The 26,289-nt window shown below is 41.0% G+C and overlaps 1 protein-coding gene across 16 annotated transcripts in view; it reads right to left on the bottom strand.

Annotated features, from left to right (window-relative positions):
• SLC20A2 (solute carrier family 20 member 2) overlaps positions 1-26,289 on the bottom strand; it is a 100,496-nt gene that overhangs the window by 63,822 nt on the left and 10,385 nt on the right. The window contains exon 1 of one of the 16 annotated variants that reach the window (XM_083377095.1): positions 14,947-14,983. The exons of the other annotated variants lie outside the window; for them this stretch is intronic. The gene's annotated coding sequence lies outside the window, so the exon portion shown is untranslated. Of the gene's footprint in view, positions 1-14,946; positions 14,984-26,289 lie in introns of those variants that run through there. 16 annotated transcript variants of the gene reach the window in all.

Below are 26,289 nucleotides of genomic sequence, written 5' to 3'. Positions count from 1 at the left end.
GGACTGGTCACAAAGTTACTTTTTCAGAGCATCATAATTTGGAACTATTTCTAAATAGGACAATTGTTAAGCGATGTTTATCTGTTTATAACACCATTTATGTCTTTTATAAAATTTGAGTTCTTGACATAGGACCATCCTTCAAAGTTTAGATCAGCAGAGCACAATATTACAGGCAAAATATTGGAGATTACAAAATAGTCATAAACATGGAGGAAATCACTTGGGGACAAAACTAGAAAGATTCATTTGCTAAAGTAGGATTTAGTGCAATGTAAAACAGAACCACAAATTTATTCTTGTTGAAATGTATTCAGATTACTACACAAAATTAAACACAGAAAAAAATAGTTTACCTCTTATAAAAGGAGGTTCAAGTTTGAATTTTCTAAAATAGTACATCATTAAAATATGTAATGACAAAGGATGTTGTTTGGACAATCTGTCAATCCATAACTACCAATGCTAGAATAAATTTTTTAGTTTATATGGTGGTATTACCAGCTAAAGGAGAAGGACAAGTGAAAGGCATTGCTGCATAGAGTTGTTCCATGTGAGGAGACAAAAGATGTAAGACTACTGGTACCTTTATTCCCAAGGGAATTTAATTAGACTGGTGAGATTCTTGTAAATAGGTGATCAATAATAAAGAAATTGCTTTGGCCTATGCAGCGTTGTTCTGGTCTCTTGAGGATGACAATTTAACATAATACAAGGAACAGATTTCTGTTTTTGTTATACAATTATACCACCAAAATTTTAACCTCACAACTATTAAAAATAGATCAAAGTTCCAGTTAACACAAAAAATGTGTTAAAAGATGAAAATAACTGGAATTCTATGTGAATGTGTCCATGAGACAAAATGAAGCTGAAAACTTTAAAATGTTACATTATATACTCTGATATAATATTGTGGTTACTTATTTCAGTTAATTAAAACCTAGCGCTTATGTAAGAAAGATATTGTTTCCCACTGTATTCAATTAAATGCTCCACTATTCATAACACAAAGTCACAGGTTTTTTTTAAAATAGTAATGTGAAAAGTATAACTCATTTCATTGTTTCAATAGATTTAGTCTATTGAATCCACTGAGACTAATGGGCAGTTCATCAGCTTATTCTACTTTTTCTTCCAAAGAGCACTGTCCAGAAACATTTCTGAAAACGTGTTACATTTGTAGCAGATTTACATCTGTAGAATACTGATAGTAACTGTTCTTTCAGTTTTATAGATATCATTATTTATACAAGCATTCGTATTTCCTATGCAATGAAGATTATTAAAAGGCAACATGATCTTGCATTTTTATAGATTTTGGAATTTGCACTGATTATTATTGCTCATGTATAAAAAAACAGACTCTCACAGATCTGAAGAGTAGAAGACAATATGCAGAATTGTGCAAGGAGAAAAAATAGAATTAGAATACATATTTAATGACAGCAAAACATTTCCTTTCATAGGAGATTGGTATGCAATTTGGGACATGGTGGCTCAGTGGGTTAGGACGCTGAGCTTGTCGATCAGAAGGTCGGCAGTTTGGTGGGTCGAATCCCGAGTGCTGCGTAACAGAGTGAGCGCCTGTTACTCGTTCCAGCTTCTGCCAACCTAGCAGTTCGAAAGCACCTAAAAATGCAAGTAGAAAAATAGGGACCACTACGGTGGGCAGGTAACAGCGTTCCGTGCACCTTTGGTGTCTAGTCATGCCGGCCACATGACCACGGAGACGTCCTCGGACAAGTGCTGGCTCTTCGGCTTTGAAATGGAGATGAGCACCGGCCCCTAGAATTGGAAACGACTAGTGCACATGTGCGGGGGAACCTTTACCTTTACCTATGCAATTTGAACAAATGTAGTATATTTGAGATTCTAGAGTCCCTGTTTAATTGGGAGTTTGATTTATCAGACTAATGCACATGTATTTTACAGCTTGAAATGTTGATCTCAAAGATGATTCCATTGTGCTATGTATATTTCAAAGGGAAATAGGATATCACAGTAAACAATGGAAAATAGTTTGCATTTGACTCTTAATGAAATCCTAATTTTCAACTGATATTTTAAAGAAACAGACAATGAATCTAATGATACAATATACAAATATAACTTTCAGTTTCTATTCTCAGAGTACTACAAACAAAATAGCACCCTGTGCTATTTAATACTGAAATCAAAATAGTAGCTTCTTAATTTATTAAAGCCAGTCAGTTACAACAGAACTGTATGTGGAAAGAAGCACGCAGTGGAATGCCTCAAGGCTATCTTCAGCCCAATGTTCTTTATAAATGATCCAGATGAGGGGATAGAAGGGGAACTCATCAAATTTGCAGATGAAACCAAGCTGCCAACATTTTGGAAGATACACTCAAGATTCAGAAGGATCTTGACAGATTGAGCATTGGGTCCTATCTAACAACATGCAATTCAGTAGTGAAAAAATTAAGGCCCTGCACTTAGGCAGAAAAAACCAAATGCATATACAATAGACAGTAGATGGCTTAACAGTGGTGTCAGAGAGCGGTATCTCATATTCTGGAGGATCACCACTTAAGTATGAATCAGTAGTATACTGCAACTTCCAAAAAAGCCAATGCAGTCCTAGACTTTATCCACAAAGAGATAGCATCAGGATTTCAGGAAGTGTAAGTAAAAGGTAAAAGTAAAGGTTCCCCCGCACATGCGTGCTAGTCGTTTCCGACTCTAGGGGCCGGTGCTCATCTCCGTTTCAAAGCTGAAGAGCCAGCGCTTGTCCGAGGACGTCTCCGTGGTCATGTGGCCGGCATGACTAGACACCAAAGGCGCATGGAGCGCTGTTACCTTCCCACCATTGTGGTCCCTATTTTTCTACTTGCATTTTTACATGCTTTTGAACTGCTAGGTTGGCAGAAGCTGGGATGAGTAACAGGTGCTCACTCTGTTACACAGCAGTCGGGATTCAACCCGCCAAACTGCCGACCTTCTGATCGACAAGCTCAGCGTCCTAACCCACTGAGCCACCGCGTCCCTCAGGAAGTGTAGTACCACTCTATACTGCACTAATGAGACCACACTTGGAATACTATACCTAGTTCTGGTTACTACGATACAACAATGAGATCCTAGAAAGAATGCAAACAAGAGCAACAAAGATCATACAGAGTTTGCAGGATAAATCGTATGATGTACAAGGGTATGTTTAGCCTAGCAAAGAGAAGGATTAAGGGTGATTGCTGCCTTCCAGTATGTGAGGGGCAGTCACAGAGAAGAGGCAGTTTACTTATTCTCCAAAGCAGCTAAGGGTAGGACAAAAAGCAATGAATAGAAAGTTGTTAAAGAGAGATCAAACCTGGAATTAAGGAGAAGTGTTCTGCTAGATAGAACAAGTAATCAATGGAACAGCTTGCCTCCAGAAGTTGTAGGTAGTCCATCACTGGAAACTTTCAAGAAAAAATTGGACATCCATTTGTTTGAAATAGTGTAAGGTCTCCTACCATGGAAAGGGAGTTAAAGTAGAAAGACCTCCAAGATCCTTTCCAGGCCTAGGATTCTATGACTTGCTTGAAAATGAAGCAACAAATCAAAGCACTATATCTGATGCTACTGATTGTTATTTTAGGTTATTTCAAGAGGCAAACCTTAACATACTGTGAGCACTACAAAGAAATGGTTGCTACCTCCTCTAACTCATGACAAATTAAGTATCATTAAATCTTTAGAATTTCCCATAAATACAGAAAAGCAGAAGGTAGGACAAAACTCATTTTTTCCCTAGGATATCTACGGTAATAGCTCTTCACATTTTTAAAAAATGTCCTGAATTTATAATCTTGATTGAACATAGACTGGATTCCCAGGAGGGAGGTACTGCATTCCAGAGATCAAAGAGACAGCAAAAATTAGATTGGTTGGGAGAAAGAGAGTTAAAACTGCTTCTCTTTAGGAATTCTCCAAGTACATCTTTAATGATGCAATAGTTGGTTTACTTTGGCAAGACTTGTGTCTATAGGTAAGGAATGATAAAAGAAACTACCTAGAAGTAATTCTATTTATCTTTCTTAGTTTGGGGGGTCTGACACAACCGTAGGAATACAAATAAAGAATTGCAAATAGTTTTTAGACTTATAACCACAACTGAGCCCAGAATACTGGTAGTAAGTTGTTGTGATCATTAAACATTCTTATGGATCATTAATCAGGACTCAGAGGATGAAGAGGTCCTGGGAAGCATGGCCCAGGCCCTGGCCCAGCACTGGGCTTCTCCCAACCCAGATGCACTTCTTGCACAGCTTTGTGCCCTGCTAGGTGTTACACCCTTGGGTCTACTGTTCACCCCATCATCCCTTGCTCCACATACATCTTCCAAAGGTCACCTTTTCAAAAGAGTGCCAGCCAATGTAATATGTGACCCTCCTTCAGAAACCATTTTGTGCCATTCTGCAGGCAAGGACCACCTACACTCAGAAAGGTGTGATTTTCTAAATTGTGCCTCTCTGAGACATTGCAAGAAGGGTGGCCATTTTCAGAATGGAATGAAATGGTCTCTCTAAAAGCCACCTGTCGCATAGGCTGGGTCAGTGGTGGCAAACCTTTTAGAGACCGAGTGCCCAGACTGCAACCGAAACCCAATTATGCATCGCCAGGTGCCAGGGATGTGGCCACCAAGTGGGCTTGGCCACCAAGTGGGCATGGCTATGGTAGTCATAGCAGCATGGGTGGGCGTGGAGAGTGGCGTGGCCACTCAATGTTGCTCCTGGGGAGGGATGCCTGTGGGGGCCGGGCAGGATTGGAGGAGATCCAGGGGTTCTCTGGTGGGTGGAGCAGTGGGTAGGAGGCTCGTCCTGCAGGGAGGCAAGGGAGGGGGCAGGGCAAGGGTGCCACTGCCATGGGGCAAAAAAAGGCGAGGAGGAGGAAGAGGGTTTATTTAGTAACCGGATAATCTCAAAGCATGACAGAAGAGACCAAAACCTGCTGCAACCACCCAGCAGATGGGAAGGGAATAAAGACCAAACAACCCCCCCCCCAATCCTCAACAGAAATGTTCACAACAACGAAAGCCTCGGACACAGACTGGGGGAAGAGCATGAGAAGGCGGGTGTTTTGCTCAGCTGATGGCTTGGGGGGGAAAGGGGTAGCTACACCCCCTTCCAAACACTGCCCTCTCACAAAAGCACGATGAAAACTTCAAAAAGCAACAAGGGAAAAATGTTAAAACAGAAGTGTGTCTCACAATGGTTTTCTTCCCCATTTCCTTCTAGCTGCAGTTAAAATATGTAAAGACCACAAAAGAAAAAACTTGGCTTTCTCTCGTTTTAATTCAGAAGGCAGGAACGGCAGGATTGTGTGGGGGATTGTCTGTTTCAAAGGAAAGGAGGAATGCTTGGCAGACAACTTCTCCCTGGACCCTGCACGAGGTAATAGGGGCCAGATCTAGATCCCCCCACCCAACCCTGCTCTCACTGGCTGGCTGGCTGGCTGGCTCCTAGCCGGTCTCCTGAAACTGGCAATTTGCCGCGACGCGCGAGGTAGGAAACAGCCGGATTCAAATGGCTTGAGGCGAAGATCCGTGCCACGTTGAAACCGGCCATTTGCCGCAATGCAGAGCCGCTGAAGCGCCTCCCACCTTGGCCTCTCTGGCGCAGGAGAACGTGCCAAGGCTGGGGCCGAGAAGAGACAAAGATCCACACCATGCCAAAACCAGGTATTTCCTGCCTCACATGATGTGAAGCTGCCGAAGTGCTGCCCACTTTGCCCACTTCAGGTCCTCTGCCACGGAAGGAGAGTGGGCTGCCAGCGCTGGGGCTGAGAGGAGACAAAGAGCCGTGCCACGCAGAAACTGGCCATTTGTCATGATGTGCGAGGTGGGAAACCCCTGGTTTCAGCATGGCACAGATGTTTCTCTTCGGCTGGAGGCAACCATATGCACCATGCTGAAACAGGGCATTTCCTGCCTCGCGCATCACAGCAAAAGGCTGGTTTCGGTGGAGGCAAACAGCAAGTAGCGTGGATCTTTGCTCCAGCCGGAGGGAAAGAGCTGTGCCACGGGGAAACTTGCCATTTGCTGTGACCTGCGAGGCGGTAAACGGCTGGTTTTGGCGTGGCGCACATCTTTGCCTCTCAGCCCCAGTTCTGGCAGCGCGCTCTCCTTCTGCGGCAGAAGGGCTGAGATGGGCAAGGCGGGCGGCACTTCAGCAGATCCGCATCAGTGGCTGCAGCTGGGCCGGCTCTGAAAGAAGCGAGCAGGATGCCCGGTTGGGAGGAAGAGCGGACAGGCAGGCGCGGCTCCGGTTCCTCCTCGGCCGGCCACACTTTGTTAAAGTGGCAGGCGGTGCTGCCAGGAGGAGGCAGCTGGAAGGCCGAGCGGCTCTGGCCATACCCGCGCTCCAGCTGCGATCCTGGCCTTATGACCTGCGGGGTGGGACACCGGATTACAGAGCCCAGAGAGCCAGCAGTGATGAGGGGAAGCCAGGCCATCTTCTCACCATGACCCGGAGGCCCACAGTATGGTGAGTAGCAGCCTGCCATGGTGGAGGTAGGGAATATTGGTGCCCCAATTGGTCCTGAGCCCTGGCCAAGCCACCACATGGATTGTTGTTTTCCCCCCACCCGCACGGATCGCCCTGCTGTTGCCATTTCCTACCCCCCACACAGATCACCTGCTGGCGCCACTTGGAAAAGGCCTCTGCCCCACAGATCTAGGGCTGCACAGCGAATTCGTGCCCCCCATGGCCAATCTGGGCGGCAGAGGACTTATCGAAGCCTGTGAAGCTCACATTCATGGCCGCAGAGTGTTTTGCGGTGTGCCAGTGCCCTGATCTGGGCTCTGGAGGCCTGCAAAAGGCTTCTGCCCCACGGATCTAGGGCTGCACAGCGATTTCACGCCTGGCCCTCATGGCCAATCCGGGTGGCAGAGGCCTTTTCGAAGCCTCTGGAATTCACATCCATGGCTGCGGGGCAATTTTGTGGCGCCTCAGTGGACTGGATTGGCTGTAGGAGGGTGCAAAATTGCTGGACAGCCCTAGGTCAGTGGGGCAGAGGCCTTTTGCAGGCCTCCGGAGCACAGATCAGGCCACTGGTGCACCACAAAATCATCCCACGGCCATGGATGCCAACTCCAGAGGCTTCGAAAAGGCCTCTGCTGCCTGGATCGGCTAGGGGGGGAGCGCAAAATCACCCCAGAGGCTTACCTGGACTCGTGCTGGTAGCTGCCTCCACTATCCAGCCCAGATTGGCCCAGCTCTTGTAGATGCTCCCTGACTCTCAGTGCAGAGAAAAAGAGAGCAAGAGTGCAGGAGCACATGGAGAGAGGGTGGGGAGCAGCCTGGCTCCGCCTCCCTGTGGGGTGATGATGCGCGTACCCACAGGGATGGCTCCGCATGCCGCCTGTGGCACATGTGCCATAGGTTCACCATTAGGGTCTTATCTATTGGAAAATATTCTATTTCTTACCATCTTACATCAACTAATCAATAATACAATATAACATTCTTCGTCTCTTTTTCTCTTAATGTCTTCTATCTCATTTTTAAGCTAGTACAGTTATTATATCAGCTAGGTAAAGCATGTTTATTACATTTATCAATAAATTTTAGCTAATATACATCTAATTACTTTTACATTCAACCTTTATAAACAAATCAATATTCAAATTTAACTTTTAATATTTATACTTCCAAGTTTTAAATAACCAAAGTTTTCTTTATCTCAGTTCATAACACAATCTAGTATCCAAACTACACATCATGTCTATTTGAGTATATTCTATTTTAATCCTCACTAAGTCAAAACTTATTTTCCAATTTTCTTCACCTTAATTCTAGCTTTCAGTCTTTTCCATTTTCAGTGTTGTCAGTCCCTTTTCCGGGTTTTCCGTTAACTGTGTTTGTTGATCAGTTGAATCTTCTATCATAGTATTTGATTGTTCCACTTGTTATATTCTGTGTAGTTGATTCTTTAGATTGTTCCACTTGTTATATTCTGTGTAGTTGATTCTTTAGTTATTATCAAAGTTTGGGTTCGTATATCTAGGCTGACATCTTATTCTTTTTTGTAGCTTATTTCATCAGAAAGAATAGTTTCATAAATTGCTTTCAACATAAAGAGAATCTGTTCCTGAACTTCATCCATGTTCTCTTAGTGGTGTATTAAATTAAAAGCTTTACAATCAGAGAATGAAAATAATTTTGTCACTGACTATAGAACACAGCTGGGCTTCTCACAGGTGATATCTGCCAAGGTTGCAAAAGTCTTATCTATAGTATGTGCTTCAAGTCAAGTCTCTTTTAAATAGTAACAAGTTGTAATATCAGGTTTAGCCACAGGATGTCACTGTTTAAGATTTTTTTTTGTCCAAAATTTTTGTAATCCTTTTTTCAATTTTACTCTATTTTTGTAGGTAAAAACCCAAATCTTCAATAAGAATAATAAATCTTTTATCTTCAAATTTTAGAAAGATAGAAATCCAGTTAAAATCAGGTTATTCTTTGACCGTTTTAAACTCCCCTGGATAGTCAGTCGCTGCTGTTTTTGGAGGGTGGGATAGAATTTCCTTTCCCTCCCTCTACAGGGGGAAAAAATACTTTGGGCAGCTTATACAGGTAGAAAAAATAGGATTGAAGAGAGGTTCAGATCTCAACCAGTCTCATCTATGTTGCTTTATAGGTGCCTGGTGGTAAGTTTGACTTCGCCTGTCTGCAGTCTAGTGACAGGCCATATTTCTATGGCCGGTCTCTCATCTGCTGGTTTGGAGGGCTGTCCTGGATCGAGTGGAAGGGCTACTTCCCTCCCACGATCAAACGGGGTTCCCCTCCTTGCCCATACAGGGCAACTTTTGATCCTTTCCAGGGTCCCCCTTCAGTGTAAAATCAGACATGGAAGACGGAGCTTGTCTTCCAGCGGCCCCAGTAATTGTGGCTGCTTCTAAAATAGTGCCTACTTTTGGTATGGCACAAAGTGATTTCTGTATAGGAAAACTGTGTGGCTCATTTAATTAATTCTCTTTTGGAAAGGCCATTTCCAAAGATCACCTTTCTGAAAGAGCACCTAAGACATTTATCCTGAATATTAGACTTTGTGATGAATTGTGATAAAGGGAACTTGGGTTACTTAAAACTTAGAAATTATAAATATTAAATGTTAAATTTAAATATTAATGGGAAACTAAAAATTGGGAAAAACTAATTAGGACATTGATTGTCCATAAAAACTGAATGTTAAAATAACCAGGATATGTATAAGCTAAAAATTATTGATAAATGTAAGAATGTTATTTTTATTTAATTGATATAATAAGAATTGTATTAGTTTAAACATGAGACAGTAAATACTAAGGGGAAAAGAGGAAATATCTAATGTGGTAGTTTGAGACTTGTACTAAACATACTTGTATGTCATTGAATTATCGATTAACTCAGCTGCCACGTAGCTTTTTAAATACTTACAATGTAAAATTAGAAAATCAATAAAACATTTAAAAAAGAACTGGGCCACTTCCAAAATGGTGTCTGCTTCCAGGATGGCATGAGAAGGCTTCTGTACAGAAAAGGTCACAAGATGGATCAGCTGATTCTCTTTTAGAAAAGCAATTTTTGGAAGACCTAAGTGGAGCAAGGTATGATGTTAAATCTCTTCGTTCAGCACTGTCATAGTTTTGAACAGTTACTGAACCATTTGAATGGTTGTAAATTGAGGATTATCTGTTCAACAAAGAAATATAGATCAATTTGTTTACATAATGAATACTATGCCTAATTTCATCCCTCTGAGTGGCTCCCCTGTATACAATAGGTTTAATTTGGAAGAACAAAGATAAGCAAAGAAACAAGACAGTCTTCCCAAGCCCCTAAAGCCTGACAAAATGTCTACATTCCAGGAGGTAGAGTATTCTAGAACAGAGATCCCTAACCTTTCCAACTCTGTGGCCTGACAGAGGGAGAGAAGGGGGATGGTTCCACACAAGTGGTGGGCAAGTGCATGTGCAGCTCCATTTGCACAAGCAACAGGCACATGGGCTGCCATTCGTGCAAATAGAGCAGCATGCATACACTCACCCACTGCTCACACATGTGGAGATGTGCCATGTGCACATGCTCGCCCGCCACTTCCATGGCCTGGTTCTCATCAGCTCAAGGGCTGGTAGTAAGTTGGAGTCTGGGGGTTGGAGACCTCTGATCTAGAGTAAGAACTGCCACAAGAAAGCCTGCTTTCAAATCCCTGGAACACTAACATCCCGAGGGACAAGAATCAGAAGCATAATTTCCTAAACTTAAGCACCTGCACTTGTCCCATTTTTGTTTGGATAGTATGAAGGAAGATCCAGATTCAAATCTGCTCTCAGCCACAAAAGCTTGGTGGTAAATGTTAAATACTCACAGCCTGACTTTTCAGGGTTTTTTTTGGGGGGGGGGAGGAACATGAATTTAGCTTCACACTAAATTCATGCACAAACCTACAATTAAACAAAAAATATCATTAATTTCTTCCAGATACTGCAAAATATTTAGGAAACAGGCTTATCTCCTCCACTGCTATGATAGTGTGTGGGCTTATGGCTTAATTGTCAGAGCAAACTAATTTTCATGTTTGGCATTAAACAGATCTTGATGACCACCTACTGTAATTTCTTTTTCAGATGGAATTAGAGACATTCATATTAATATAACCAATTTCTTTGTTTAAGTGTGTTCTATGCTGCCTTTATAGGGTTTAACCCAAAATACAGTTTATGCATTGTTTAAATACATAAACATGTGGGATGTGGCAGTCAGTGGTGGGAATAGAAATTCCTACTGCCGTCATATAAATTGTACTCAGAATGGCTACTGGTAAGTACATGATTTTCATATTATTTTTGTTAGGTACATTTCAATGAATTTCAATATATATTTTATAGGGTTCTCCAGAATAACATTTATGTAGCTCAAACAAAAAGTTGATTTGAATCAACATTTTTTGAAACTAAGATTATATACATTACCTTATTGGATTTCAAAAATGTCTAATCCATACAATTATTACCATGAAATCTGTGGATGGTTTATTAAATATGTTTAACAAAGTGAAAAGTTTACTCTCACTGGGGTTAGAGACACATAAAACTTAAAATATATGAAGGAATGTACCTCCTGTCCCTAAAAATCCAATCAATATGTAAAAAGTACATACTTAATATTTTATACAATCTATGTTATAGACTGGTGTTCATTTTTTTTCCTTGGTTACCAGCATTCAAGAAATTATTACAATTGATTATGGTGTTCAACATAATGGCCAGGTTTCCATCAAACAAATTAGAAGATTACTTTGGATTACCAGGAGAAAATTGCATGCTGATACATATTGACCATCTGGATCTGCTTATCCTTCCCATTAGCATGATAAATTAAATTAGTCAGAACTTAAAATTGATTGTTTTATTCAAAACAAAACTTTTTGCTTGCCATTCTCAAACAAGACAACATGAGTATCAATAGCAAAAATGCAACAGTGCAGGAGCCCAGGTTCAGATAGAGCAGACATGTCAAACTTGCCACATCATATGATGTCGCGCGACATATTGGAGATTTTTCCCCATTGCTGGCAATGAAGTGGGCACGGTTTCCTCATGACACATCTGGCCCATGGGCCAGCAGTTTGACAGCCCTGAGATAGAGTAACTTTTTCATTTTCTCTTAGTTAACCATAGAAGCAAGAGTAACCAAGCCAACATAAACAGGCTGTGTTCCCAGTCTTCTCCTCATTTATGATAAACCAGGTTTCTCCAAAACCTTGATTTTGGGTTGTATGCAAGTATGCTTGAGTAGTGGCTAGAATTACAAATACAGCAAAAATCTGAATTACATCAATTCATACAATTAGCAGTATTGAACTCTGCAGCATTCTTGTATTACTGCATAATTTATCTGTTGTTACTGAAAGCTGACTGAAGCTTGTCACAGCTGTTTTATTCATGGAAAGACATGTGAGACAAGCTCTATAAATACTAACACATGGAACTCTTAACAACATGCATCCTTCTTACACAGGATGTCAAAACTGATACCTTACACTCTTGGCCAAAAGTCCATGGCAATTGCTATTTTGGGGGAAACATTAGTAACATTTTAGCCAACAGTTTATCCCCATAGCATATCATTCTCTCTGAAAACCTTAAGTAGCTATACTAAATAACAATTGATTATTCCAGTAGATGATACTAGGAAGTGTATATACTTTGTTGAATTACCTCAGATAATTTACTAGGAATATAGAAGAATAGTTTAATGAAATCTTGATATTATACAGACATATTTTTCCTATGCATTATTATAAATGAACTGCATACATGGAAAAGACCATATAATTGTTTACAGAATTATAAAACTAGTCCTTCACATACAACCATTTGTTTAGTGACCAAACTTAGAAAAGCACTAAAAATAATGACTTATGAGACTTATGACCATTGTAGCATCCCTGTAGTCACACGATCAAAATTCAGACAATTGGCAATTGGCATATAGTTATGAAAATTGCAGTATCTCAGAATCATGTAATCACATTTTGTGAACTTCTAACAAGCAAAGTCAATAGGAAAGCCAAATTCACTTAATAACCATATTACTAACTGCAGTGATTCACTTAACAACTAGAGCAAGAATGGTCATAAAATGGGGCAAAACTCACTTAGCAATTATCTTGCTTAGCAACAAAATTTTGGGGTTAATTGTAGTTGTAAGTCAAACTCTCCCTATAATCCATATTGTTATTAAAGTGCAGGAAATTGAAAAAATATCATAGAAGACAGCGTTGGTCATCAACTTTATTCAGCTGTCAATGGATCTGACATGACCCATCCATTATTATTTGTAGAAAAGCATCCATATGTGCCCTAGGAAATCTATGTTAATAGAAATATTCCATTTTTCTGTTAACATCTCACCTCATATGTCTAAATATTCCATCTGTATGCTATTCTTTCGTATACATTTTCAGAGGAGTTTCTCACAGAAATTCAAGAGATATATCAATCACTCAGAACGATATAGTTTAAAAAAGGAAGAGGGTCATGGGGCAATTCACATTAAATATAGTTTTAATCATCTTCAAAAGATAACCCTAAGCTAATAGTAACTGTAACCCAAAAAAAGGTACTGGGGCATTATCGTCATCATCTCTCTCTCTCTCACGCTATTAAATTTGAACATCTAACCATTTTTACTATATATTTTGAAAATTATTGAAACCAGAGCAAGTCAGTCCAAGTGAATGTTGACTCAGTTTAAGTCCAGTCATATACAGGTAATCCTCGAGTTACAAGTATTCACTTAATGTTGATTTGAAGTTATGTGACCAGTGCCCCCTAGTGTTTACAAGCAATCCCAAAATTACAAATATTGCAGCACCATGGCAGTCATTTGCCCTTACGAACGATGGCAGAGGCTCTGCAACATTCTCGCTATTTCTCCCACCACCACCTGTACCCCACAATTCCTTCCCTCTCCCTTCCTGCCACACTGGACACACTTAACTTGCAAAATCTGTCTCTTGTCTGCCATGGTTTCTTTCCCTTTGAGAGAGAGGAGAGTCAGCTTGGAAATGCTTTTCGCACCAAAAATGGAAGCTCCTGGGTGCCTTAATATTTATTTATTTATTGAATTTGTATACTGCCCTATTCCCGTAGGACTCAGGGCGGTTTACAGGGCAGTTAAAACCATGAAATACAAAAATTAAGATCAATTAAAACAATTAATTTAATTCAAGCCCCAAAAGTAAATCTAAAACCCAGTTAAAATTAAAAACCCCTCAGTCTGGGCCAAACAGCTCGAAGAGCCAAGTTTTCAGGTCCCGACGAAATGAGCGAAGGTTGGGGGCAGTCCTAAGTTCCGTTATGTAGTTGGTTCCATAGGGCAGGTGCACCCACAGAGAACGCTCTTCCCCTGGGAATAACCCGCCGGCATTCATTAACCGGCGGTACCCTGAGAAGGCCCTCCCTGTGGGAACGCACAGGACGATGGGAAGATGATGCTGGCAGGTGTTCCCTTAGATAGTCCGGACCCAAGCCATTTAGGGCTTTATAGGTCATTACCAGCACGCAAGTTCAAACATAAATCCTCTGCAAAAGAGGTCATGGCCCCCGAAAGCTTCCATTTGGGCAGGGTGTGTGTGTTTGCTTCATTTGCATGCCTATGGGACAAAGCGTGGAATTGGAGTTGGCCAGGCGCAGGAACCAATGCCTTCTGCGGCCCAAGTGCTCTGCTCACTCACTTGTGCTGGCCTTGGTTTGAGGGCAGAAATGAAGCCTTCAACTGAGCAGGGAGACATCACAAGGTGGGTTCCCTTGCACCTGCGTCCAAGCTGGTGACGGCCACCTCTCCTCTCCAGCCAGGCAGCCACCCTGCCTGGCCTACTGTTTGCTTGACCGGATGGTGGCACAAATCCTGATCGCTCTTCTCCTTGTCCTCCTCCCCACTCAAGCAGCAGCAGCAGCAGCTTCAGTTTCTCCACTTTGTCCGAAAAGAAGAAAGCAGAGGCGCAAAGCAAAATTGCTCTCAAGAAGACGCAGGTGCACTGCTCACTCATGTGCACCGGCCTTATTGAGAGCAATCCGGCTCTGTGCTTCCACTTCTTTCCTCTTGGATGGAGCAGAGAAACTCAAGCTGCTGCCGCTCAAACACTTTTTATCCAAACACATACCTGAGAGAGATTGGAAGGTCCTTGCCAGCTTGCTCCATGGGCTCATTTTCACCAGAAAAAGACTTGAGGAAAGGTCTGCCTTCAGGGAGCCATGATCTCTTTTGCAGAGGATTTGTGTTTGAACTCGCATAATATTACGGCACCTAGGAGCTTCCCTTGCCAGTGCGAAAAGCATTTCTCTCCCTCAAAGGAAAAGAAACTACAGCAGACAGGAGACAGATTTTCCAAGGTAGGTGAGTCCGGCACAGCAGGAAGTGAGGGGAAAGCATGAGGTACCTCATGTGCACTTACGGAGCCACGTGTATCTTAACAAGTAGAGAGTTTTCTCATTTAAGGTACGAGATTCACTCCCACAAGTTTTCGAGTTACGAATGGAATGTGCAGGCTCCATTACACTCATAACTCGAGGACTACCTGTAGAAGAATAGAAAAAAATGCATGAACATAAAATTTTATATTGTTGCTTCCTGTTTAAATTCATATGCACAGTGTAACACAATGGTGTTACTGTGCTGGCAAATGTCATTCCATCAAAATAAAGGATTACCCATCAAACACCTAGATAAGCTCTGAAAGGCTTTGATCACCCTCAGAGGCAAAACTGAAGATTGCACTGGAAAGAATGTTATTGAAATCTAGGTTTTACATAGAAGAAAGCTCCGTGAGATGGTTAGCAAGAATTAAACTGGAACATTGAAAGTAAATTAAATTTCCTCTTACAAGTAACAAGTAGTTGGTGAGGCATTCGGTTGCTTTCACTGCAGTTAAGGAAGCCAGGTTAAGGGGGGGGAATATAAAGAATTTGCCTGATATAATAAACTGTAATGCATAAAGCTTATAGGAGTTTGATTCAATAAAATTTTTATTCTACTTTTTTAACTATTTCAAATTATTAAATCATGTATGCTAAAATACTTTAGATTTCAATGATAGGGTCTGTAACATTATCCAGATCTGAAGAAAAAAGACAAAAAGATATTCAGAGAACACACAGCCAAAAACACTTCTGTTGGCATCTCCTTAACTGCATAGTGTGATCTGCCAAGATGAGTTCTTTAAAAAACTGCTAACAATTGTGTCAAACATATCCCTCTGTTTTCTTTCCAAATTCAAATCACTGCACAGTAATAGAAGCCCTATTTGCATATATTTTAATAGTGGCTGTACACTTATATAGTTTTAGATCTACATAAGAAAAAACAACACTTAGCTATTATACACAGAAGCCTTCATTCTATTTGAAAAATATATTTAAGATTTACAGTGAGGGAAAAAATTATTTGATCCCATTCTGATTTTGTACATTTGCCCACTAACAAAGAAATGATCAGTCTATAATTGTAATGGTAAGTTTATTTTAACAATGAGACACAGAATAACATCAAAAAAATCCAGGAAAACCTATTTCAAAAAACTGATTTGCATTTTAGTGAGTGAAGTAAGTATTTGACCCCTTTGCAAAACATGACTTAGTACTTGGTTGCAAAACTCTTGGTTAGCAATCACAGAGGTCAGATGATTTTGTAGTTGCTGCCAGGTTTGCACACATCTCAGGAGGGATTTTGTCCCACTCCTCTTTGCAGATCCTCTCCAAGTCATTAAGGTTCTGAGGCTAACATTTGGCAGCTCGAACCTACAGCTCCCTCCACAGATTTTCTATGGGATTAAGGGTTGGAGACTGGCTAGGCCACTCCAGGACCTTAATGTGCTTCTTCTTCAGCCACTCCTTTGTTGCCTTGGCCATGTGTTTTGAGTCACTGTCATGCTGGAATACCCATCCACGACCATTTGCAATGCCCTGGCTGAGGGAAGGAGGTTCTCACCCAAGATTTGACAGTACATGGCCCTCCATCATCCCTTTGATGCTGTGAAGTTGCCCTGTCCCCTTAGCAGAAAAACACCCCCAAAGCTTAATGTTTCCATCTCCAGGTTTGATGGTGGGAATGTTGTTCTTGGGGTCATAAACAACATTCCTCCTCCTCCAAACACTGCGAGTTCAGTTGATGCCAAAGAGCTCGATTTTGGTCTCATCTGACCACAATACTTTTACCCAGTTCTCCTCTGAATCATTCAGATGTTCATTGGCAAACATCAGACAGGCCTGTACATGTAAGTAGTGGGACTTTGCAGGCGCTGCAGGATTTCAGTCCTTCATGGCGTAGTGTGTTACCAATTGTTTTCTTGGTGACTATGGTCCTAGCTGCCTTGGGATCATTGACAAGATCCTCCCTTGTAGTTTTGAACTGATTCCTCACCGTTCTCATAATCACTGAAACTCCAAGAGGTGAGATCTTGCATGGAATCCCAGACCAAGGGAGATTGACAGTTATTTTGTGTTTCTTCCATTTGCAAATAATCACACCAACTTTCGTCACTTTCTCACCAAGCTGCTTGTGTAGCCTTGTGCAGGTCTACAATCTTATCCCTGACATCCTTGGACAGCTCTTTGGTCTTGGCCATGGTGGAGTTTGGAATCTGATTGATTGCTTCTGTGGACAGGTGTCTTTTATACAGGTAACAAGCTGAGATTAAGAGCACTCCCTTTAAGAGAGGGCTCCTAATCTCAGCTCATTACCTATATAAAAGACACCTGGGAACCAGAAATCTTGCTGATTGATAAGGGATCAAACACTTATTTCACTCATTAAAATGCAAATTAATTTATAACTTTTTTGAAATGGGTTTTTATGGATTTTTTTGTTATTTTGCCTCTCACTATTAAAATAAACCTACTGTTAAAATTATAGACTGGTCATTTCTTTGTCAGTGGGCAAACGTACAAAATCAGAATGGGATCAAATAATTTTTTCCTTCACTGTAAATAATTTAACAGGACATAGTTATTACTGTTAAATTACATAAATACTATTAAATTAGATGACATTATTAAATTAAGTATTAGTAAAAAAATTATCATTGATAAGATAGGAAATCATAAGGAGAAACAATATACACTAAATCTGATAAACTATAATCACTCTCACTGTAAGCAACCAAACAAGATACAGTTAAGTGTACCAGATCAACATTTTTAAAATCACTACACTTGAACAGTTAAAACCAGCAGATCATAGAGCAATTTAACATTCCATAAAAATGTACTTTTTTGTTACATAAGTAAGAGGTGGGAAAATCTGATGAAGATGGTGACCAAAGCTGGTGGGAACCACAAAAGAGAGTTTTCTTTGACCAATGGAATCTGAAACAGGTTCTCTCTGCTGGCAAAATGCTAGAAGGATAAGACAGTTCATCAAATAGCCTGGACTTCTGCCCTTGGAAGCCTGGACTTCTGCCCTTGGAAGCAGATGGTAATCAGTGAAGTTCACAAAACAGAAGTATATATGGGCTGTCCTAGGGACCCCAAAGACTTATCTCACTGTACTTTGCACTGTTGGAGGTTCTGAATGGACTTCAAATGTAGCCCCACTGCAGTAGCTCAGGTGAGAAATGACCAGAATGTAAATAACTGAGCACTGGGAGTCATGCTCCAGGAAAAATCACAACTGGGGGGTGGGGGCAGCTGTCAAGCTGACCAGCTGTGTTAAACGGCTCACCAAAATACACAACCGCTTTACCAGCCGCTTGGGCTGGTTTTTTCGGAGCCGCGGTTTCTTGGAGGGGAGCCGAGAAGGAAGGACGACCTGCAGTGCAAATCCAGGTGGTGACCGGAGCTCGACAGCAGGGAAGAGCCTGGCAGATCGAGTGGGGAAGAAGAAAGCCTTCAATGGCCGACATAGAGGCTTGACAGAGGCAGGCGGTGAAGTAGCTGAACAGGTGACTGGAACTGACCAAGAATTGGTTCTGACGGAGGAACAGGAGAAAACTGGAAAGGAAGAGTCTTTTGGAACTTTTCCTTGGGTAGCACAGGTCAGGAGGATTCCAGGAAAAAAAGGGCGGAGGTTTTTTTTCCATTCCCCACCCCCCCGCGCGAAAGTGGCAAGGCTTTTCTGGAAGAAAAAAAAAGTCCCAAAATTGAATTTGGAATGAGATAGAGACGCGCTAGCAGGGAAAGAACAGCAATAACGAGAAGGGAACCTAGACCGGAGAGCTTTGAAGACTATATGAGATCAAATTGGCAGTAAAAGAGAGAAAGAGAAGGTGATCTGGAAGAACAGGCTGACATTTTGAAAGTGACAGCGCATTCTCTATGTGGAGCTGAAGTTAAAAAAAGAGCAAGAGGGATATCTAGTGGCTAAAATAGGAATTTCTTTTTCTTTTTTCCTTGGAACTTATTGACATTGGACACATCTCCTTGGAAGTCTTTCTTTTCTTCTTTGTGGGATTATCGATAGACTTTGGATACAAAGGACTGTTTGGAGTAATAGATCAAGATCTAATTGTGGCTATGGTTCATATAGTTTAGGTTGTGTACTTATATATATTATTGCAGTGAAGAAGAACTAGAGAGAGATGTCGAAGAAGTGAGGGAGTCAAGGTTAGCTAGAGCAGAAGAGGAGGGACAACAGGGAAAAATGAGAAGCGAGGAGAGGAAACGGTAAACTATGAAATGAAATAAGAACTGAGAGAGGAACCAAGGGAGACTAGAATAATGAGAGGTATAAAAACTAGATATAAGTAGAAACATGATGGGAGAACTCCAAATCCTATCTTTGAATATTAACGGCTTAAACTCTCTTCGAAAAAGGAAAAAAAACTTTTAATAAATTGATCAGAAGAAATTTAGATGTTATAGTTATCCAAGAGACTCACATTAAGGAACAGCATAGACAGGTGTTGGAATGCCCTAAACTGGGGAAGATGTTTGCATCTTTAACACAGCACAAAAAAAGAGTAGTGATATATATCAGTCAATCTTAGCCAAGCAAATCTATAAAGATACAGAAGGTAAGATTTTGGTAGTGGAGATGACAATTAACCAAAACCGGATAATATTAGTAGGAATCTATGCCCCAAATGAGGGGCAAGAACAGTTCTATAGGAAACTATATAATACACTACGGGTGATAGATTGTGAGAACATCTGTATTATGGGCAATTTCAATGCAATAATAGACAGGAAGCTAGACTATAAAAGCAAATAAGAAAGGGACTCAGAAGAATATTGCCAAAAATTTTTTTTAAGATGGGGGAAGTGGAAATAGAAACAAACCTTTGGGCGGACCACAACTCGGTGAGAATCAGATGGAGAGGGGGGGAAAAAACAGGCAGATGGACGCTAAAAAGAGCGATTATAAAACACAAAGAATTTAAAATAAAGTTGGAGGAACAGCTAAAATTGTTCTTCCAGGGAAATAAAAAAGAGGATACAAACATACAAAATTTATGGGATACAATGAAGGCATATGTGAGAGGAGTGGCTATAGCTTATATGGCGAGAGAAAATAAAAAGAAGAAACAAAAGGGAAAAAACTTAGAAGAGGAATTCCAAAGATTAGAAATAGAACTACAACACAACCCCCAAAATGAAAGCCTGAAACAACAAATGGAAGTGATTAAACATAAGCTGACCATTCTTGAGAAAGAAGAACTAGCACAACAAATTAAAAGGAGTGGCCAGAATTTCTTTGAGAATGCCAACAAGCCAGGGAGATGGCTATCGTATAAGCTAAAGAAGCAGAGGGAAAGCAGCTGGATTAATAAATTACAAGACGAAGAGGGAAATATACAACATCAAAGTGAAGAAAAGAAAAAGATAATTCAGAAAATTACTATACAAAACTATATGATGAGAATAAGTGGGCTATGGATGAAAAAATACTTCAATGTTTTAAAAAAGCTGATCTACCAAAAATTTCGGATGAAACAAAGTGTATATTAAATGCGGAGATAACAATTATTGAATTAACTGAGGCATTGAAAAAAAACCAGAACAACAATAAAGCATTGGGCCCAGACGGACTGCCAGTAGAATATAAAGAATTTCAAGACTCATTTGGTAAAATATTACTGGAGACGTTCAATGCAATTCTAAAAGAAGCCAAAACGCCAGCATCTTGGATAGAAGCAAACGTTGTGCTGATTCCCAAACAAAATCGTACTTAACAAAAATCAATAATTATAGGCCAATATTGCTTTTAAATTCGGATTACAAAATATTTATGGCAATAATTGCGGGAGGCTAAAAAGATACCTAAACAAATTTATACATGCAGACCAAAACGGTTTCCTACCAAGAAGGCAAATTCGAAACAATATGAGGATGATTTTGAATATTTTGGAGTACTATGAGATTCACAGTGAAAAACAAGTAGCTCTGATGTTTCTGGATGCCCAAAAAACCTTTGACAATGTAAATTGGAATTTCATGTTGAGGCAGTTAGGCTATATGGACTTTGGTGGAAAATTTATAAACTTATTCAGAGATATATATGATAAACAAGAGGCGAGAGTTATAATTAATGGAGAAGCAACACAAAGCTTCCAAATTAGGAAAGGTACAAGACAAGGGTGTCCGCTCTCACCGCTAATGTTTATATTAACTCTCGAAGTACTGACTAGAATGATTCGAAAGGAAAGTCAAATTAGAGGCTTAAATATTAAGAAAGAAACCTACAAACTGCAAGCATTCGCGGATGACCTCGTATTTATCTTAGAGGAACTGCTACATTCGGGTACACGACTTGTGAAAATATTAGAAGAATGTGGAGAGGTAGCTGGACTGAAAATCAATAAAGACAAAACGAAAATGATAGTTAAAATATGACTAGTATACAGAAAAATGACTTGGTGGAGAAAATAAATATCCAAATAGTGAAGAAAGTTAAATACTTGGGATTACAGCTAACAGCAAGGTGTATTACAATTAAAGAAGATAAATATATTAATTTAAACAATGAGATATTTAGAAAGATGGGGAGAATCTTTCATGAGGAGAATCGCAGCAGTAAAGATGAACATTTTACCTAAATTACTCTTTTTATTTCAGAATGTCCCCATAAAATTAGAGAAAATTTGTAAATTTGAATAAAACAATACTGCAATTTATTTGGCAGGGGAAGAAACCTAGAATTAAATTAAAACTCTACAAGAAGCCAGAGAGGGGGATTCAGACTACCTGACTGGAAGCTGTACTACAAGCTGCAATACTCACCTAGGTAGAAGACTGGATAAATTTAAAAAACAGAAGGCTGTTAAGTCTAGAGCAGGGGTAGGCAACCTTGGCTCTTTTATGACTTGTGGACTTCAACTCCCAGAATTCCTGAGCCAACATGGCTCAGCTTGGAAACCTCTCCCTTTCTCTTTAGCATGGCTGGGTCAGGAATTCTGGGAGTTGAAGTCCATGAGTCATAAAAGAGCCAAGGTTGCCTACCCCTGCTCTAGAGGTCATGGATTTACAATCTAGATGGCACGCATTTTTTGTGGGATGAGAGATATAACGTTCATCAATACTTCCAGAGACACCGTATCAGAGCAGCATTACTTAATATGTGGATTAAAGTTAAACAACAGAACTATATAGAAACACCGGTATTGGAAGCGCTAGTGCATCCAAATTTCATGAACTTGGGGAAAGTAGTTATGTACAGAGATATTTTAAATGAACAAGGGGAACTTAAATCTAGACATGAATTTAAAAAATGGGGTACAATTAGAATGGTGGGTGTACCTGCAAATCCAGTCACGTTATAAGAAAGACAAAAAGGAATGGGGTATACAGAGAGATCTGACAACACTAGATCAAATACTATTAGGAGCGGAGGAGAAAGCAATCAAAAGAACTATAAATATTTATTGGAATATAAAATGGAAGAGGAGCAGGTAAAAGAAGAAATGATAACATGGGCCCAAATTTTCAGATATAATATTGATTTAGACAAATGGCAAACATTATGGGAAAGAAATAGAGAGCTAACCTTCGCTAACTCATATATAGAGAACCTGTATAAAATGTTTTACAGGTGGCACTTCTCCTCAACAAGACTGGCAAAGATGAGAAAAGATGTACCACCACAATGTTGGAAGTGCAAGAAAGTGTTAGGGACACTCATATGTGATGGACATGTTCCAAAGCAAAAGAATTTTGGCGGCTAATAAAGACTTAGTTGGAGGAAATGTTAGGACTGAAGATAGATCTTAGACCAGAATTGTTTTTACTGGGAATAATAGATGGGAAGAGACATATCTAGTGTTGCATATCATAACAGCAGCAAGGTTAGTAGTATATGTCCAGAACTGGAAAAATGGAAATACCCATGTGGAGAGGAAATTAATTAAAAAAATTGATATGTGCAGAGATGGATAGACTAACCTTAGAAATTAAAGACAAGGATGAAACAGAGTATTATGAAGTTTGTGATAAGATGTATTATTGGTTAGACTTGAGGAGAAAAAGTCAGAACAAAGAAAGCTCATCTAGGAGAGAAAGTGTAAATTTTCAACCCCAAAGTCAGCGTAAAGATCAGAAAGAATATGAAATAAGAATGGAAATGGAAGTTATGTTGTAAATAGACGTAAATATGTATGTAAATATATAAATATGTAAATAGTATAAAATGCAATATGTAAATGGTATAAAAGATCAATGACTAGGGAGATATATGGTATATGGTATAGTATGTATGATAAAATAACAGCCAGAAAAGTCACACTGTGTTCAACCTGTTTTTAAATGTTTATTCAATAAAAAAAAATTAAAAAAAGAAAGAAAGATCACAACTGGTATACAAACCGCAGCTGTATAAATGTTCTCCTGGTCATGTTTGCAACTTGCTGTTCAAGCAGAAGACATGAGCCCAGGAGAACCTCTAAGTTGTGAGCTGGATCTGAAAAGGGTAGAACAATCCCATCCAGAACTGAGGATGACAAACATTCAGATCCTGAGGCTCCATGCACCCAAAGCCACTGAGTCGAAGTTTTGCCAGGGTTCAGTCAAAGTCTATTGTCCCTCATCCAGATCCCTAGAGCTTCCAGGCATTGTGAGAGGGCAGAGACAGCATTACAGAGAAAGCATCACTCAGGTTGTCATGTGTGGAGATTTATTTTGCTCAAGTAAAGTTTCTGGGGAAAAAGTCATTTTTTTTCAAATGCCACATTTTTATAACAGCTTTAACACTGTTAGAAAAGAGGGTACTTGAAAATTAGAGTTACCTATATAGCAATAAATTCTATCTGCATACATAAATCTCATATAATGGAGAAAAAGCAGTATTCATTATGACTTTCAAAGAAATACAATATTGTTGCCATAGGCTATATTTTTAAATCTTTTCTCAAGCACACTTCTTGATAAGAAATTAAAATGGGAAAGATTCTCAAGAGTGGGGGTGCAATATAAACAGCCTAATGCAGTGAGGGCGAACCTTTTAGAGACCGAGTGGCCTACTGGGTGTGTGTGGCTGTGGTGGTCATGGCAGATTGGGTGGGTGTGGCCAAGGTGGGTGTGATCACCTCAATGTTGCTCGTGGGGAGGGACACCTGTGGGGGGCGGCTGGTTGAAGAGGGACAGTTACCACCACCGAGGCATGGTGCGGATGCCCACAGGGAGGGCTCTGAGTGCCGCTTCTGGCACCCGTGCCATAGGTTCGCCACCACTGGCCTAATGCTTTCCAGATCCTTTAAACTAAAATTCCATAAGGCGCTGCCAGCACACACAATAGTTCCAGCTTCAAGAAGGCTATAATTCAATATACACAGAGTACCAGACTATGTATCCTTGCAATAGAAGGATTCTTCACATTTATGTACAGAGCAGTTGATTCTTTCAATGCTGAAAATTTGCACACACATACAGAAGAATGATTCAAGCAAAGATGGCAAAATACAGAAAGAAGTGACATCTGAATTCAGAACAATGAATCAAATGTTAAAGGCCGTTAAGTGCACATGAGTTATCTCAGGGTGGGGAAGGCCATGAGGGGAACAGGTCACCTGCTTCAGACCATTCAAGACCTCCCCTGACCCACTGAAATACCTCATTCTCCCTCGTCTGGGATCCCCACAATTGCTCCCCTCCATCCTGTTATGCCGGGTCACTTACTTTGTGAAGATCTGTCTCCTCTCCAGCCTGTTCCTTTGCCTGCTCCTTGCAGGCGGTGAGAGCAGAGGGAGAAAGGGTTAGTGTGCCGTGCTCAGCTTCTCTGACACACCAAGGCGTCAGTGGAGAAAAGTGTTTGCACACCATTAGGGATGTTTGGGGCAGCAAAATCATGTTGCTTCAAGCCTCCCACTGGCATGCAAATTCTTTTCATGTACAGACTGGAAGCTTCTGTAGGTGCCGATGTCGCAGGACTTCAGGCACTCATTGTCTGCAAAAGTGGATGGGTGCCTGAAATTGTACAAGATCAGGACACCTAGAAGTTTTCGGCCTCTGGCCAAAACTTGAAATGGCCTTTGCCAAAGAGAATGGAGGCTCAGAGGGACGCGTACTCCCCTCTGGGGCTCTGTATTCTTTGGTAAAATACTTGAGAAGGACTTTGTGACAAGAACAAAAGACCAGAGGGACACACACACCTCTCTGGGACTCCATTTTTGCTGCTAAAGTGCTTGAGGAGACCTTTGGCAACGAAAATAGAGGCCTGGAGGGATGAGTGCACCCGTCTGGGGCTCTATTTTTGTTGGTAAAGCCCGCCTCAAGCACTTTGCTGAAGAAAACAGAGCCCCGCTGGGAAGCACGTGTCCTTCCCAGCCTCCTTTATTGGCAAAGGTCTAGAACGCAGGTCGGCAACCCGCAGCTCCGGAGTCGCATGCGGCTCTTTCAGCCGTCTCCTGCGGCTCCCAGTCCTCTGCCATGTGCAGTCCAAAAAAAAAAAATTGAGACTAAAAAAGTTCAACCAATCAATTCAAACTTCTCATGGGAAAAAAATAAAACTTGCAAAGCTTGAATTGATTGAAGGTCTTTGGTTTGTGGGACTGCCCACAAACCTCTTTTCTTCCTCGGACTGCATATGGCGGCAGCGGAGGAAGAGACAGGAGGACTGCTGGAAAGGTGAGTGGGTCGGTCAGATGGGGCATGCCGGGGAGGGGGAGTTCTCGTTCTCTCGTTCTCTCTCTCTCTCTCTCTCTCTCTCTGTGTGTGTGTGTGTGTGTGTGTGTGCGTGCGTGCGCATGCCTCCAAATCCGTTCATTCCCAAGGTTTCTTCCCAGTGAGGAGGGTCCACTAGAAAGAGGGGATTTAAAAGCTTAGTTGGTCAGCCCACAAGCTTACTCTTACCAGTTTTGCTGGATGAGGAAAGACACAATCCCCTTTTCCAATCTGTACCCTCCCTAATACCCATTGGGCACCACACTGTCCATTAGAAGGAAAAAAACCAAAAGCCACCCCTTTCACGTTCCTTCTTCCAAGCAGGGAACCTTTTGGGGGAGGAAAAGGTGAAGCAAACACACCCCTCCCCCAATCTTTCCTTACAGAAGAAACTAAGACTGATCAGCTGCATTTATTAGGAAGCGGCTCCTCTATTCTGGAGAGCCAGCAGGGCTCCTGCTTTGCTTTTCCTACATCAGCAGGGCTGGCACTCCCTTAGCCTGGAAAAAGAAGAGTAAAAAAATCAAAAAGATTGTTCTTGCTAGTATCAGGGAGCTGTGAAGGTTGGTGACGTGGGAGAAACGGCTGCGGGGAAGGTGGTGTCGGAAGAAAGGGATAAAAGGAAAGCTTTTATCTCACTCTCTCATTCACTCACACATTCCTTGCAAAAGCTTCTCTTGCTCTCATTTTCTCACATTTTGCTCTAAAAAGCC

The sequence above is a fragment of the Vipera ursinii genome (assembly GCF_947247035.1).
Source record: "Vipera ursinii genome assembly, chromosome: Z".
NCBI lineage: Eukaryota > Metazoa > Chordata > Lepidosauria > Squamata > Viperidae > Vipera > Vipera ursinii.
Note: the sequence above shows the minus strand (reverse complement) of the source record. Positions and strands in the feature narration are given on the sequence as shown.